The sequence below is a fragment of the Chrysemys picta genome, chromosome 5 (assembly GCF_011386835.1).
Source record: "Chrysemys picta bellii isolate R12L10 chromosome 5, ASM1138683v2, whole genome shotgun sequence".
Taxonomy (NCBI): domain Eukaryota; kingdom Metazoa; phylum Chordata; order Testudines; family Emydidae; genus Chrysemys; species Chrysemys picta.
In genome coordinates, this window is record NC_088795.1 from 126772805 (window position 1) to 126786863 (window position 14059).

Below are 14059 nucleotides of genomic sequence, written 5' to 3' on the forward strand. Positions count from 1 at the left end.
GGACTCAGTCCAGTTCCCCGTGACCAGGTGTGCACATCACAGATCACAACCACAACAGGCTTTATTATTTATATTTTATGCTAATGACAGAACAAGAGAGTAGCTCTGGACTGCATTTATGCTTAAAGAAAATAGCCAGTTATACAAAACTCAGGAGATTCTCCCACTGGTTTATGGCTGCTCCAGCAGAGAGGCTAAGGAGTGAATGGGCCTGGAGATCAAACCACACTCCTAAAGTTGGTCCCACTAGGGAGGGGCCATGCAGACAAGCTAGCACGACAGCTACCCAAACTATACCTATTCTATGGTCAAACAGAGGACTACGGGTCTATCTAGCCAACACCTTACACAAGCACTCCAATTCACACCAAATTTTGTAATAAACCAGACAATATGGGGGAGGGGGAAGGGCTCTGAACCAGACACAAATCAAGTTTATTTGACTGCATAACATATGTATAAGAGGGAGGGTTCTGGCAGGGGCTAACTCCATGAAAATATAGGCCCACATGCTCCAGCTCACTCAAACCACATGCGTGGGCTTCCATTTGCTGAAATAAAAACACAGCTCATGCTGGTAATACTTAAAATATTTTAAGTCATTGACAAGCAGTTGGAAACTCAATATAATGCTTATATTTTACTATGGATTAATACTACTGGGACATTTCAGCCAAAAACTGCTTGAAACTGCTGTTAGAATTTTTCATTGAGTTAACATTCCATAGACATTGTTAAAATGTCATTCTAAGCCCATTTACTTTTTTTTTTAAAGGATTAATGTGCCTTTAGAATGTTAAAAATGCTTAAATTACTTGGTATCAGATAAGAAGGTTTTAAGTGAGGCACAAGAAAAGTAGAAGATTTTATTAAGAAAATAGGTATACTTTGCCTTTTGCTTGGTTGGCACAAATCAGTGCCTTTATGAAAAGGATCATGCCAGTGTGTGGTAAATTAGTGTGTGGAGCATTTGCAGTCCATTTGCCAGGTACCTGATGTTACAAGTGGTTGAAAACATATTCAAGCACCACTGTGGAGAGTCTCAACCCAAATGCAAGTCAAGGTGCTGAACTTTATTAAAAAAAACCACCACCACATCAGTGCATGCGAGTGAGAGTGAAATCATCAAGTTGCCTCTAGTTCTCAGTTCTCATTTGCATCTGAGCTTAGCTTGGAAGCCGTGAGGGATGTGGTAGGGTACAAGGAGCCGGTAGCAGTTCTCTGACCCTTTGGTGTAAGTTTACAGCTCTAGTTTACACCAATGGTGTGAAGTCCCGTAGTGACTTTCCCTTCCTCTGGCTCCCTACACCAGAAGTGGATGTGATGGTTGGTGCAGCAGAAGCCTCTATACTAGCCACCGGCTTTCTTCCAGTGGAGAGTTCTCCGGCACATGAGGTCTTCTCCACTGGCCACTTTGTGCCATTTAAAATGGACTTAGACTGGAGAATCTGACCCACAGACTATGCCCTGCTGTGTATCATTTTGCAGCTGGAAAATACCCAGCCCCATGCCCTGAGGTCTGGTAACTGCAGGAGGCAGGAGACTATGTAAGCTGCAGTCAGTCATCCACAAAGTCTCCCAAAGAGACTTACAGCTATATACATAACTATGGGACAACTGAAATGTAACTAACCCTGGTACGGAAGAACAGCAGCTTGATATGAATGGCAATGGCAAGGGGAAGGGAAAATTTGACCAGGACACAAGTTCAAAGATTGCTATGAAAGGTTCAATTGTGTCTTTGGGGCTGATGCTCAACTGACGTAGATTGGCAGAGCTCCATCAGGTTCAGTGCAGATTTACACCTGCTGAAGATCTCTCCCCTCAATGTCCAGAGACATTGAGTATATGGGGTGGGGGGAACTCCTCACAAGTAGGAAAGACTGAGCTCAGATGGTGTGAAAGGGGGATACTTTGGTATTTCCTTTCTCACTATCAGAGCTCTTTGTTATCTTTACCCAGGTATCACACATACTGTATTAAAAGAAAGAATCTCAGTTACTTCTTAGTTCTTGCCATATCTGATTAAGAGCCTGTAGCTAAGAACACTTCACACGTAAGTACTGAGGTGCTCTTCATCCTTAGATGTCAAAGGATCATGATTATCCCCATTAGATGGGGAAACTAAGGCACAAAGAGACTGAGGTCAAAGTATCCAAAACAGGCTTTTGATTTCCAGTGGTTCATTTTTTAAGTCCTCAATTTAGATACCTTGGACCTGATTTTTAGAGGTACTGAACTCCAACAGGTCCCATTCGCTTCAAGTAGAGCTGTGGATGCCCAGTGTATCTCAAAATTAAACCCAAACTGGTTTCAAGTCAGAGACCCAAAAATTGAGGCGCCCGAAAATCAAAAGCCATTTTTAAAATTTCAGCCTAAGCCCCTTGTCTGCAGGTCTCCTGACTCTTAGTCTGCTCCCCTACCTACTGAACCACAGTCTATCCAAACTACATTCACCCCCAAATATAGTTTGATTACTGAATAACGCATCCAGGTTACTGAAACTACTAGAAACAACAATGTGGTAGAGAGAGAACATTACTGCTGCAGGTTCCATGTAAATTCTACCTCGGGTTCCTCATGCCACAATCCACAGTAGAGTTTTCCATGCTGCCTGACAGAGTATAGTTCTCTTTGTTAAGGAGATGTCAAGACTCTGCTTAAATACATATCCAGAATAGATTCATCACACCAGGAAGAATAGATTGAGAGGTAGTAACCTTGCGTTTAGCTGGAAACATCTGCCAGGCAGGAGTGTGTGGCCACAGGATTCTTATCATGGATATATTAGGCCAAATTCAGTCCTCAGATGCTTTACATGTACACACCTCTCAATGTCCAACTGTGTATTGGGGTCAGACGATCCAATGGTTTGGCCACTACCCTGGCATTTGAGATACCTGGGTTCAAGTCACTGCTCTGCCACAGACTTTCTGTATGACCTTGGGTAAGTCACTTAACCTCTATATTCTGCACCTGTAAAATGGGGGCAATAACATGTCTTTACCTTAAAAGGGTGTTATGATACTAAATACATTAAAGAGCTTTTTTAGCTATTTAAAAACCAAAAGGGATACATACAGGAAATGAAAGGAGGAGCATGTCACCAAGGAACTATACATGGGAATAGCGAAAGCATGTGGGGACAAAATCAGGAAAGCCAAGGCAAAGAATGAGTTATAGATGGCAAGAAATATTAGAGACAACAAGAAGGGGTTCTACAAATATGTCAGATAAAAAAGAACGATCAGGGATGGTGTGAGTGCACTGCTCAATGGAGAAGGTGAGCTGGTAACGGCAGATGATAGGAAGACAGAGCTGCTCAATGTCTACTTTCTTCAGTCGTATAAAAAATAGAATGTCAGCAGACAACTAGCAAAGTTACCATAGATAATAAAGGGGAAGGGATGCAGATTGGGATAAGTAAAGAACATGTCAGAGATCTTTTGACTAATTTGGATGAATTCAAGTAAGCGCGGCCTGATGCTGTTCACCCCAAGGTGCTGAAGGATTAGCTGAAGAAATCTCAGAACCACTGGCAATAATATTTGCAAACTAATGGATGACAGGAGATGTTCTGGAAGACTGGAGAAGGATTAATGTAGTGCCCATCCAGCAGTACTGGAACTAGGAGTGCTGGGGGTGGAAAAGACCTGATAGATTCCTGTAGCTGGATATCTTTTTACTATTGCATGTTTGGCAGGAGCTGGCAAAGTGAAACAGGCAGATGAATGCAATGCTGAAAAGTCTTGATGATTCCCACACCCCCAAAGAGTCATCAGTGGGCTTAAAAACATTGAGCACGCAGTCAAGGTCAAAGCTCCCCCCCCTGCAGTTCCAAATGAAAGATTAACTGCAGTTCTGCTTGTGAAAGTTATGCTCAGAACACTCCTACAGGCATGTTTTAGTCTGAAAAGAGTCCATTATCTTCATCTGGCACCACCGGGCATGTCCAAGGGATAACCCTCTGCAGAGCTCACATCAACAGAGCGAGTACAGTGCTTCAGTGCAAAAGGGCAAACATCCTTTGCTGGCTTAAAGAGTAACAAGAAACAAGTGGGAATGAGCTGTTTGAGTCTAAAAAAAATCAATGGCATGTACCAAAAGGCCAACACAGTATAATAAAAGAGACTGTTACAAAAGTGTGTTTGTTTTTTAAAAAGCAACATGTGAATGTTTTTATACAGTGAATATTAGGAAGGAGGCTTCCACTAGAATTTCTTTTGAGAAAATAAGAACATACCTATAACATTAATCCCAGTCATCCTTTGGCAGCACCCATCTAGATATCCTAGACTAGATTTTTCAAAAGAGCTCAGAACTTGATTTTCAAGAGCTCAAAACCCACAGCTGGGATCTGATTTTTCAAAGGATCTCAGCATCCAAGATGCGTTAGAATCTGGCCACTTATTTGAGTTCCTAGATAGAAGCAGAACTCTTAAAATCTGGACCTTGTGCAGTTTAAATTGTGTTTATTTTGTAATATTACAGGTTGCAGATTACAAATGGTAGGTGTGGCAGAGCCTTGGCCCAGAGAGTCCTTCCAATAGTCAATCAGAGGTAACTTTAAAGGGGGGGAAATCAATCCTTTTTCTTATAAGGCCTGTTGTTTTATTTTCAGCCGTCCCACCTAACACACACTACAAAACACTCTTCTGCTCTTGGCAGTTCAATAGCACAGAGCCTACAACCTCAAAAGAAAGAAAACAGAAGACATATGCACTCCTGAAAGAATTGTCCCAGCAATTAGAGAATGGATCTCAAAGCAGCAGCCCCTTGCACTGTACTGCTTGGCTGTCATAGGAGGCCTGGCTATTTGGAGACAGCAGTCTTCTCCTTGACCTTTCCCTCAAGCTTCTCCCTTCTAGGCAGAAGTCACCTTGCTAAGGTAGGAAAATTGGAGGTGGGCAGGTGGAGGGAACTTAGCATCACATGCACCCTCCCCCCTTTTGGGTACCAAAGGGTCTGTACAGCTCATCATAATATTTTCCATGCCTTATATTGAATCCAACTGGGTTGGGCTATGGGCTAGATCCGGTCCCTGCTCTGGTTGCTTTGTACTGCTGCAATGGCAAACGAGGTGATGCAGCTCCCTGGGGATTTCACGGGTATGGGGGAATCCTCAGCTGGTTGAAGAGCCACCGTGGCAGCTCCTGTATTACCCACCGTTCTTGGTCTCAAACATGGCATAGCTTTGGAGAAAGGAGTGTATTTATGCCCAGTCGATCTATGTCTGCTGGAAAGCCACGTGTAGCCAGCACAATGTAGAATAGCCCAGAGATAGTACCAAGTACTTTGTGCTCAGGACTGGATGGGTTTATGTCAAAGCGCACTATAGAACTTTTACAGGAGTGTCCATGCGGCAAGCTAGCGTGTCATAGATTCACACCCTGGCTTGCTACACACTAACTCACCATGTAGGCAAGCCCACTGCCTTCATCACAGCCTTTTAAAAAGAGCAAAGCAGATACCCTAACCACAGAAAGAAGTTTTGTGCACTAACAGAGTAGGTCTTTCTAAACAAGGCTTGCCTGAAGTCTCTTTTAGCTAATGCCAAACACAAACATAATCTACATCTTAAAATAAAGGTACATCTACACTACCCACCGGATTGGCAGGTAGTGATCGATCTATCAGGGATCGATTTGTCGTGTCTCGTCTAGACATGATAAGTCGATCCCCGAACGCGCTCCCCGTCGACTCCGGAACTCCACCGCTGCGAGAGGCGGAAGCGGAGTCAACAGGGGAGCGGCTGCCGTCGATCCTGCGCCGCAAAGACGCGACGTAAGTCAATCTAAGTCGATCTAAGATACGTCAACTTCAGCTACACTATTCTCGTAGCTGAAGTTGTGTATCCTAGATCGATCCCCCACCCCCCCACCCCCACACACAGTGTAGACCAGGCCAAAGTGACAAAGAGCTACACACAAGTTTTTATTCTAGATGAATTTATTTATATTTGGAAAAAAATCTGTAATGCTTGGAAAGCCATTGCTCTGTTTTTTGTTTAAAAAAGGTCAAAATTGAATGTCAACTCGAGCACAAGTTGTGACAGAATAGCCATTTTGTTAATCTGAAAGCAAAGTGGTAGCGATGTTACCAGATATTTTCAAGCACACAGATCTCATTAAAGAAACATTCAAAGGCAAAATAAAGCATCAGTCATAAAATGTTTGTGGATAAATGTGGTGGCTTATTGCACTGAGCAATGAAATGATTCTGAAAAAAAAAAAGAGCTTGCAAGTGAGTAATGGCTTTTTCAGTGCTAATGTGGTTTAATTCTGAATTAAATCCTTGTCCTGCAGACAGAGGCTGTCACAGTGATCAGCATTACTTCATCTTCTTTTTTCTTGTAATGTCATTACGGAAAGCTCAGTACTCCAGAAGCATGAGCTGTTACCAGTAAGCATGTGCTAACAATGGTGACTTTATGCTCCCTTGAAAGAATGACCAGTACATCTATAAATGCATTACATATAAATTAGGGAGATGATCTGATATCCCATTGGAACGAACAGAGGGGCACTGCATTTATAACAGCTCAGATCTGAAGGCTTGTATTTAGAACTAGTTGGACATCTTTTATTAAATAAATAAATAAATAAATCTCCCCAGCTGTAAGAGTAAAAACCATCTTAGAATATCAGGGTTGGAAGGGACCTCAGGAGGTCATCTAGTCCAACCCCCTGCTCAAAGCAGGACCAATCCCTAGAAAGATTTTTACCCCAGATCCCTAACTGGCCCCCTCAAGGATTGAACTCGCAACCCTGGCTTTAACAGGCCAATGCTCAAACCACTGAGCTATCCCCCCCCTTCACATTTTCCCTGGAGACTTAAAAAAATGCTCATCTATCAACTGAATTTAGTGCTGGTGAACAACACCAGATTGTTGGCAATTATGACCAAAATCATCTAAGCACAAGGGGAGGTTCAGCACAAGTGGTGAAAATTCAGATTTTCTTCATAAATCCTTTGCAATGTGTCTCCATCTAATTATTATGTGTATTACAGTAGCACCTAAACATTGCAACAAAAATCAGAAACCCATTGTGCTAGGCACTGCACGAACACACGCGCTAAGAGGCAGCCCTTGCTCTGGAGACCTTACAGACGAAAGTATCCTCATCATCAGTATCAGCTCTATTTTACAGATAAGAAACAGATTTATGGCTTGTCTACATGGTGGGGTAATGTGCTCTATAGGCAGAGCCATCCCTAGGGTACAGCAAATCGGGGTGATTGCCCTGGGCCCCGTGCTTTGCGGGGCCCCGCGCTTTGTGAGGTGGCAGGCGGGGAGGTGAGGCAGGGGGCGGGCGGGGAGGGGTAAGGAGGAGCTCCCCTACCAACCTCCCCCTCCCTCCCAGCACCTATCACCGATCAGCTGTTTCACCGCATCTGGAGGCACTGGGGAGAGGAGAGAGGAGCGAGGGTGCAGCGTGCTCAGGGGAGGGGGCAGAACTGCACAGGCCGCAGAAAGAGGCGGGGCGGGGGCAGGGCCTTGGGGGAAGGGGTGGAGTGGGGGCAGGGCCTGGGCGGAGCTGTGGAGGAGCACCTCCCGGCAGATAGAAACTCAGTACCTATGTCCTGGGCCCCGCACCCCGCTAGGGACGGCCCTGTCTACAGGGGTCTGACTTCTAAATCGCACCAACAGGTTGCATATTAATTGGTCCACATAGACCCTGCTGGTGTGTACTGAAGGATCCCTATTACATTTTAATGTAGTGCTGTAGGACTATGTTAACGCACACTATGAAAACTTTAGTGCACACCAACAGGGTCTACACAGACGAATTTGTGCAATATTTTAGTATGCTTTAGAAATCACACCCATGTAGAACACACTACGCCACCGTGGTATAGCCTGGAATTGAACTGCTGTTGTCGGCATCCCAGTCTAGTGCTTTAACAACTAGATGAACCTTCCTTTGTTAACATGACCTAGAGGGATCATCTATATAGGGGAGGGTAATTGAGTCCACTTGCCCTTTAATTCCTTGCCCTCTGTTGGGACTGGCAGCAAGAGATATAACTGTCAGAGATGTGGATACCCTTTCACCTCTTTGTTTTACTTTTATCTCTTTACCTGATCTAAAGTTTGCTTTTCCATGATCTTGCTTTATTGAACTAGACCCCATTTTCTGTGCATATGGAGATGGAAGAAAAACAACACGAAAGAGGACTTGAAAGGGAACTGCTCAGCAGCCCATGATCACCAGCTGAGCAGACCCTTGTATTGTATACAGAGAGTACAAAGCATCCAGGATTTGGAGCTGAGAGGGGCTGCTGGATTCACAAAAGTGAACAATCAAGGCACAGGCAAACAGAGAGGAAAAGGAACTGAGGATAGTCTTAGAAAGCTGTGAACCGGAAGAAAACAGTTTGTATTGCCTGGATGTCATCAGCATCCTGAAAGCTCCAATACCCATGTCTCTTTCCTAACTTTCACACCAGTCCCACAAACACATTTAGCAAGTAAGGTCAATGAGCTGGATCCACATGGGACCCACCATGAGAGCATCTTCAGGGGAGAAGCGTAATTGCCTAAAACCATCCTCTGGAAACATTCAACGATAAATGAATGGAGCTACCTGACTGCAGCCCCATCCACTCCTGCTAGGGCCTGCAGGCAAGTCAACACCACCACATGATCAAAGGCAGCTGACAGAGCTAATAATGTCATCTTGGACCCCTCATTTTCATCCATTGCTAGGAGGAGATTCTTTACCAGTGCAACCAGTGCCGTCTCTGAACTATATCCTAATCAGTGCACATGCTGACACTGGTCAAGGAGATCTGAGGCAACAAGGGACTCAGACCTGTGTTGCCATGATCTTCGCTATCACCTTTAACAAAAATGGAAGATTAGATATAGGTAAAGCTGGTCAAAAATTAAGAAAAACTATGAAAGTTGTACAAAAAAATTGGTGAGAAGTTTTTGAAAAGAACCGAGTTGGAACATTTTTGTGTTTTGTTTTGTTTTTAATTTGAAAGTGTTTAGGTTTGAGTTTTCCAGCTTTTCCTTCCCAGGCCCTTTCTTCCCATTTTTCTACTCCAAAGGGGGTAAAAAGGAAAAAATGTTGCCGAAAGGAGAAAACAGGAAAACTAAAACCGGGATCAAACAGAAGCACAACACAGTTCTTTTGGTTTTCAGTTGTGTGTCAGAAAATAAACAGACAATGTCAAAACCCAAACATTTTTAATTCAATTTTTGTTTTTGTTTTAAAAAGGCCAATTTTATTGATTGTACTTTTTTTAAGCAAATTTTTGTTCTGAATCATTTCAAGCAGCTCTTGATATAGGCCAATATTTGGCCAGGCAATCAGCATCGAGTAAAATGTTCCTGAACAGAAGCCACACACAGTTACTCAGCCTGCCCTCCATAAGGGAGGTGTTCATAGTCCAAGCCACTTGAGAGACTAGCTCTTCCCCACTTTGTGGCATAGAGTGCCCCCAGCATCTGAGTATCTCAGAGAACATCACCGGCCAAAACTCAAGCACAGGACATATAGCACTGGTTTCCTCTAGATATTGCTCTGCCCCCACAAGCACAGAAAATCTGGTCTGAATCTGCACAGTTTTATCCACAAAGCAATTTCCTGAAATTCCCTGACAATGGAAGGACTGCAACCAGCCAACAAGCGAGACAGTCGGGATTAAATAGACTATCCAAACTCGGAACAGATCCTCAGATCAAGGGTTTACAGATGGTGGACAAAGCAACTGCTCCTCCTCTCCCACACAGCCATAGCATGAAAATCTGTAGGACACCATCAGACCAATTAGGAGTGAGTCTTCCACCAAGTTCTAGCCATCTTCCCTCCATTTACATTGCAGCCGGTCATCCATGAACCAGGGTTACCTGAGGGGTGGAGACCTGCAAATAAGGTGCAAAGGGGCCGTTCTATCACTGGCTGAGGCACAGGCGAGGCGTAGCGGGGACATGGAGAGTCAAGTGCCCCCCGGATTGGCCTGCTGGAGTTGGGGGCGGCTCTGTCCTTCTCTCCCTGCGCCTCTGTCCGGGCACATTTGGCCGCTTTCCCTGGCAGCCGGGCGGGGAGCAGGTTGGAGCCGCTTCTGCTTGAGAGAGCCTGGCTGGGAGGCAAAGTGCTGAATGTGCGGGGGGAGGGGAGGCACAGGGAAGGAAGGACAGAGCGACCCCCTCAGGTAACATGGATGAGGGAGAACACTGCGGCCCCAGGCTAGGCCTAGGGTGAGAGGGGTCACTGGGCAGGGGGAGACACGTGGGGCGGTCACGTGCCCTCCCCTTTATTGTGTGCCCCCCCCCCAGTATGGAGAGGCACCAGTAGTCTATGGGCTGAGGACAAAAGATCCTTATAAAGTCCTCCTAAACATTGGTAAATTGATGTTTTGGAGGAAGATTATATTCTCTCAGGGGCCTCTGGAACTGCACAAGTTCCCTGAACCTTCAAGCGTGAACCAGCCAAAACCAGGCCCATGACCTCAACTGGAAAAACTGTATATAATTTCTAGTCTCCTACCCTCCAATTCCAGCCAAAACACTAGAGCGTGCTCAGCTGTATGAATGCCCAACATGAGGCCAGCCTGCAGAGTGCTGGAAGTGCTGCGACTAAAAGGGTCACTACTGGCTCTTAAAGATCCCATGACATTCTTCCAAGCATTAATCCGTGGTCCTAAATTCCAGTGTGGTTCACTGCATACCTAAAATCCTCCCAAATTAGGTAGGCCACAATATTCTTCTGCACTTCTGGTCCTAAACTGTTGCGTTGTGTTGCTGTGTGCCAATCAACATGATGGACCAAATTCACTCCAAAGCATAACTGCAATATACCCTGAGATGTTTCACCATAGAGATGAGTGTAGTTATCCCCATGGTCTATCTGGAAAGCAGTTAGTAGAGGTACTATATAAATATAAATTATTATCATCCTGCAGTCAGTTTTCAGGTCAATCATTATATACCAAAGAATGGTCCAGCTTCTGCAGACATATGTCAACACATTATCAGTGTAGTAGCCTACCAAGAGAGAAATCATCACAAACAGGCTATGGTGCCATCAGAAAAAGAGAGCATACAGAAAAGCCTCTAGAACAGTCTCCAGCAGGGCTAGATTTAGGGGCGGGCGACCCAGGAGACTGCCTGCGGAGCTGGGCTCTGGTTGCTGTTTTTGTTGTTAGCTACAAAAGGGAAAATAGAATGTTTGAAGTAAAATGTTTCAGGTATTCTGTATGTGGATTCATTTCCCACTAACCTCCTGGGGACAGGATGCATAGGCGAACAAATTACATGGAACAGAAGTTAGTCATGTTGCTTAATGCACTACTGGAAGATGCTTAGATACTATGGTGATGACAGTGGAATAAGAACCTAAATAGACTAGAATAGAAAAACTCCTCCTGAGATATCTCTTTGCAGCATCAGGGTCTTTCTTTCTTTATGTCTCTGTTAAAGTTGTACACTCTTCATGGCAAAGACCTTGCCTTTTTTAATTTCTCCATAGAGCACTTTTGGGTGGTGTATAAACAGAATCCATTTCTGATTTCAGTTAGACAAAAACTCCATTGATTTCAATGGGTTTGCAGAGGTTTGTAACTACCCTTAGCATTCTGTGAAAGCACATCTGAGTAGCAAATAATTGTAACTGGATTGCTGTGCCTGGCTACTGTATACAGAAAGAACTTCCTGTCATAGGCACCAACTCTAGGGTGCTCTGGGGCTGGAGCACTCATGGGAAAAAAATGGTGGGTACTGGTAGCTGGTAGCCCCCCCCATCAGCTGCTTCCCATGACCACAGAACCTCCTGCCCACTGTGATCAGCTGTTCCCTTCCGTGGCGTGCAGGAGTCGCTGGGGGGAGAGAGCAGGGCAGGGCGCACTTGGGGGAGAGAGCAGAAAGAGGCGGGGTCTGGGTGGGGCCAGGCAAGGCAGGGGTGGGGCCTTGGGAGAAGGGGTGGAGTGGAGGCAGGGCCTGGCAGAGAGCAGGTGTTGAGCATTCCCCGGCACGTTAGAAAGTTGGCACCTCTGCTTTCTGTCCCACTGGGAGCTGCCTAGTTAGAGATTTATTATGTTTACTGTGTAATTCTTGTATCCCTGCCCTTAGATTTGCATGTGATGTGGGGAATAAATAGTCTTGACATGAAACAAATTGGGGTCAGATTTAGAAAAGAGTTGACCTCTCATTTAGGCACTAGATTTTCAGAAATGTTCAGCACCCAGAACTCCCACTCTCCCATATGGCCAGAGTTTCAAAACAGCACCCAACATAGATTCAGGCCAGAAGGTACCACTATGTTCATCTAATCTGACCCATCTGTACTAGACAGGACATAGAACTTCCTCAAAACAATTCCTGCAGCAGATCTTTTAGAAAAACATCCAGTCTTGATTTAAAAATCATCAGTGATGGAGAACTGATCACATCCATTGATAAATTGTTCCAATGGTTAATTACCCTCACTATTAAAAATTTACACCTTTTTTCTAGTCTGAATTTGTCTCGCTTCAGCTTCCAGCCATTGGAGCATGTTATAGCTTTCTCTGCTAGACTGAAGAGTCCAATATTAAATATTTGTTCCCCATCTAGATACATATAGACTGTAATCAAATCACCCCTTACCCTTCTCTTTGTTAAGCTAAATAGCTTGAGCTCCTTGAATTTATCACTATAAGGCAGGTTATCTCAACCTTTAATCATTAGTGGCTCTTCTCTGAACATTCTCCAATTTATCAACATCCTTCTTGAATTACGGGCACCAGAACTGGACACAGTATTCCAGCAGCGGTCGCAACAATGCTAAATGCAGAAGTAAAATAACCTCTTTACTCCTACTCAAGATTCCCCACTTTATGCATCTCAGGATCACATCTTTTGGCCACAGCATCACACTGGAAGCTCTTGTTCAGCTGATTATCCACCATGACCCCCAAGTCTTTTTCAAAGTCACTGCTTCCCAGGATAGTGTCCCCCTGTCCTGTAAGTATGGCCCACATTCTTTGTTCCATGTATACATTTAACCATCATGAAATGCATAGTTTGCTTGTGCTCAGTTTACCAAGCAATTCCAATCGCTCTGAATCAGTTCTCTTCATTACTTACAACTCCCCCAGTTTTTGTGTCATCTGCAAACTGTATCAGTGATGATATTATGTTTTCTTCCTGGTCATTGATAAAAATATTAAATAGTATAGGGCCATGAACCAATCCTGAGGGTGCCCACTGAAAACAGGCCAGCTTGATAATTCCCCATTTACAGTTATATTTTTCAGATCTATCAGTTAGCCAATTTTTAATCCATTTAATGTGTGACATGTTAATTTTATATTGTTCTAGTTTTTTTTTTTAAATCAAAATGTTGTGCGGTACCAAGTCAAACACTTCACAGAAGTCTAAGACAACACTATTACCTTTATCAACCAAGTGAATTTGACAGGATCTATTTTCCATAAACCAATGTTAATTTGCATTAATTACATTATCTTCCTTTAGTTCTTTATTAATTGAGTCCCATATCAGACGCTCCAATATCTTGCCAGGGATCAATACCAGACCGACAGACCTATAATTACCCAATTCATCCCATTTACCCTTTTTATAAACTGACACAACATTAGCTTTCTTCCTGTCTTCTGGAACTTCCCCAGTACTCTAAGACTTACTGAAAATCAACATTAACGGTCCAGCGAGCTCCTCTGCCACCTCTTTTAAAACTCTTGGATGCAAGTTATCCAGATGTGCAAAATCTCTAACTTTTGCAGCTGCTGTTTAACATCATCCTAGGATACCAGTGGAATGGAAAGAGAATTGTCATTACCATATTATGAGACTATATCATCTGTTTTTCCCCCAAATACGGAAAATAAATATTTAATGAACACATCTCCCTTTTACTGATAGTTCTAACATTCCCATCTAGTAATGGACCAATATCGCTGTCAGGATTCTTTTTGTTCCTAATATATTAAAAAAACCTCCTTATTGTCCTTAACTCTGCTGGACATAGTTTTCTCCTTGTGTCCCTTGACTTCCCTTATCAATTTTTTACAACTCCTAACTTCTGATTTATATTCATTACTACCAGCT